Below are 3,948 nucleotides of genomic sequence, written 5' to 3' on the forward strand. Positions count from 1 at the left end.
TTACCAAAGGGTAGGGGGTGGGGAGGAGGTAGACAGAGTAAAGGGGGTCAAATATGTGGTGACAGAAAGAAATATAACTATGAGAGGTGAACACACAGGGTAAATATATATATGCCTTACTATTAAACTATACAGCTGAAACTTATTGGATTTCATTAACCAATATCACCATAAAAAATAAATTAATTAATTAATTTAAAAGAGAAAATAAATATTATTTTAATCATTTCAACATGAAAATATCTTAATATTCTCAATGATGGCCCTGGTCACTTTGAACATTAAAATCGATATTAGGATAAAGGAATAAGCTAGTCAATCTTCTCTTATAGACACAATATGTAGCTTAGGTTTTGTTGATTTGTGGAAAATTATAATCTTTGCTATCTTAAATGATCCAATCTAGGTTTCCATGCATTTCTATTGATAATATTAATAGTATTTTATAGCTTTCTCTGTAGAATCTTTGCACAACTATGGTAGATTTATTTTTTATATTTAGTATTTTTGATGCTAATATAAATGATTTCTCTTAAAGTTTCATTTACCAATTATTTTTTTAAAAGATCTTAGTTTATTAATCCTCTCATGAAATCTGCTCAATGACCACAGAAAAAGTCACTGAGGAATCTTTACTCTTTCTGTTGTCCAATATCCACATCATTTTTTGCCAGCACCAAAACTGGCATTTGCAGTCCCAACTTTCTTCATTCTGTTCTTGTGTTCCTTCAGCTGTTTTCTTGAAGTCCTGTCTTGAAAGTCTGTGTTTGAGTTCATTTTTCTTTGCATAATTGAAGGAATCATAAATCATGCCAAAGTTATTGTCTTGCCACCACCAAAATGGGTTCTGAATCCAAATACAAAGATGACATCTGGTGTGGTCTTGTACATTTTGGCTAGTTTTTCCTGAATCTCTGTCTTAGATACTGTCCACCCAGAGTGAAGGATGTCAATGACCATTTGTTTGCATTGAAGTAGTCTATTGGTCATGAACGTCTTGGTCCAGACAGTTACCGTGTTGTTTATAATGATGGCTACCCATCAAGCAGCCAGGGAGGAAAGGACTTCTAATTATTTTTTGATGGTATATAAAAATGCAACTGATTTTGTGTTTTGACATTTTATGCTGCACCTTGCTGACTTTCCACATACACAATTCTCCATATGCACAGTCATACTGCTAATAAATAGTGACAGTTTTATTTCTTCCTTGCTAGATGTGATGCATTCTTATTTATTGTTTTTTTGTCTTATTGTTCTGGCTACATTACAATGGTGATCAAATAGTGAGAGTGGACGTTCTTGTCTTGTTTCAGTTTTCATCATTATATATGATGTTTTATCATTTTATCATTGCATATGATGTCTGTTGTAGAGTTTTAATAAGTGCCACTTTAAGGAAGCCCATTTCTACTTGGAGATTTCTAAGAATTTTTTTTTTAATCTTGAATGGATGTTATATTAAAATGCTCTTAATGCATTTTGAGATACTCATAATTTTTTATTTTATTCTGTTAACACAGTGAATAGCATTTATTTCCAAATCGCACACCAATCCTGCATTTCTGAAATAAACATATCCCTTTTCATAAAAATAAAAGGCAGAGTCTTTGCCAGTTCTACCCAGACTGCATCATGATGACTCACAGTAGCAACTCTCTAGAGGTCTGAGTATTTTTGATGTTATGTGCTGAAATTTTGTGGAAAATTCATTCTCTAAGAGGTAATATCATGAATGGGGGAAATCTATACAAAGATTTACTGGTTGGTTTCTTATGTGAGTGAGTATGTGTGTATGTATGTGTTTGCTTTCAAACCAGATTCATAATTGTCCATCTTTTTCTTATTAATGTAGGTATTATCTATTTTGGTTATTATTGCTATATAACAAAAACCAACTCAAACTTAATGGCATAAAACAACTAGTATTTTGTTATAGTTCACAAAGAAATTCACAAAGGACATAGTGGGATTGGTTTGTCTCTGTTCTATGATGTCTGGGGCCTCAACTGGAAGACTGAAATGTCTGGGGATGACTTGAGCAGTTGGGGAAAAGAATCACCTGGAGGTGTTTCATTTAGATGTCTGGTGCCTGGGATGGGATTCTTTGAAGTCTAGTCTCTTCTGAGATTATCTACCAAAGTGCCAACCTTGCATTCTCTTTGTGGCTTGGGTACCCACAGCCTGGTAGCTTCAGGGTGGTTGGACTTCTTATATGGCAGCTCAGGGCTCAAATAGAGAGTCTTTTAGTGAGTAAGGTGCTAACTGTGTGGCTTATTTTATGGTTTAAGTCAGGGGTCAGAAAATTGTTTCTATAAAGGGTCAGATAGTAAATAGTTTAGGTTTGTAGGCCATATGGTCTCTCTTGCAACTACCCAGCTCTGAGCATGAATGTAGCCATAGACGATATATCAATGAATAAGCATGGCTGTATTAGAATACAGAATAAACCGCATTCCACTAACAGTTTATTGAAGGACACTGAAATTTGAATTCCATATAATGTTCACATTTCTTTTGAATTTTTTCAACAAGTTAAGAAAAATGTAAAAGACATTTCTAGCTCAATGACTATACAAAAATAGACCGTGGGCCAGATTTGACCCATTGGAGTATACTTTGCTAACCTCTGATATAGAACATTTCTATCCTTTTGAAAAGTTCCTTTGTTCGCTTTTTCAGTTAATGCCTACCTTCAACCCTGGCCTAAGGCAACCACTGACCTGCTTTCTGTCACTGTAGATTAGTTTTGCTCATCTAGAATTTCATATGAATGAAATCATACAGTATATCTGGCTTTCATTACACATCATAATGTTTCTGAGATTGATCTAATGCTGTGTGTATAGTTTGTTCTGTTTTTATTGATTAATATTATTCTATCATGTGGATATACCATGATTTGTCTATCCATTTCTCAATCGATACACTTTCATGTTCCCAATTTATGGCTGCTATGAAAAAAGTTACTATGCACATTTGTGCACAAATCTTTGTATCTTTTCATTTCTTTTTGGTAAATACTTAGGAGTGGAATTGCTGGATTGTATGGTAAGTGAACGCTTAATTTTGAATCTGCAAAATTGTTCCCCAGAGCAACTGTACTATTTTTTATTCCCAATAGTGAGGTATGAGAATTCTAGTTGCTTCACATCTTTGACAACTCAGCATTGTTAATCTTTTTATCTATTCTCGTGAGTGTGCAATAGTACCTTGCTGGGGTTTTAATTTGCATTTACCTATGAACTAATGATAATGATATTGAACACTTTTTTTATGTATTTATAGGCCATTTGTATATCTTCTTTTCTAAAGTATCTGTTCAAATTTTTTGCCTATATTTTGGGGGATTGTCTTATTGTTTTAAGAGTTCTTTATGTATTCTGTACACAAATCATTCATCAGATATATGTATTGAGAATATATTCTCTCAGTCTGTGCCTTGTTTTTTCATTTTCTTCTTAGCGATTTTCAATGGGCAGCAGGTTTTAATTTTGATTAGGTGCAATATATTAATTTTTCTTATATAGTTCACATTTCTTGTGTCCTAAGAAATTTCTTCTTACTCCAAGATGACAAAATTTTTCTCCTGTGTTTTCTTATAAAGGTTTTATGTTTTAGGTTTTACATTTAGGTTTATGATCCATTTTGAGCTAATTTTTGTGTATGGTGTAACATAAGGTAAAACTGCATTTTTTCCATATGGATGTCCAGTGGTTTACTAAGTCTTGAAATCAGATAATGTAAATCTTCCAACATTGTTCTCGTTTACCAATTGTATGACTATTTTGATACCTAATGAACAAAAGTCCATTAAATCATCTCAAAAAAATTAATTTCAGAAAATAGAAGAGAAAGGAATACTTCCCAACTCATTTTATGAGGCTAGCAATATTCTGATGCCCAAATCTAGTAAAGACATTACAAAAAAATGACATGATATATATA

The sequence above is a fragment of the Pteropus alecto genome, unplaced genomic scaffold (genome assembly GCF_000325575.1).
Source record: "Pteropus alecto unplaced genomic scaffold, ASM32557v1 scaffold28, whole genome shotgun sequence".
NCBI classification, from domain to species: domain Eukaryota; kingdom Metazoa; phylum Chordata; class Mammalia; order Chiroptera; family Pteropodidae; genus Pteropus; species Pteropus alecto.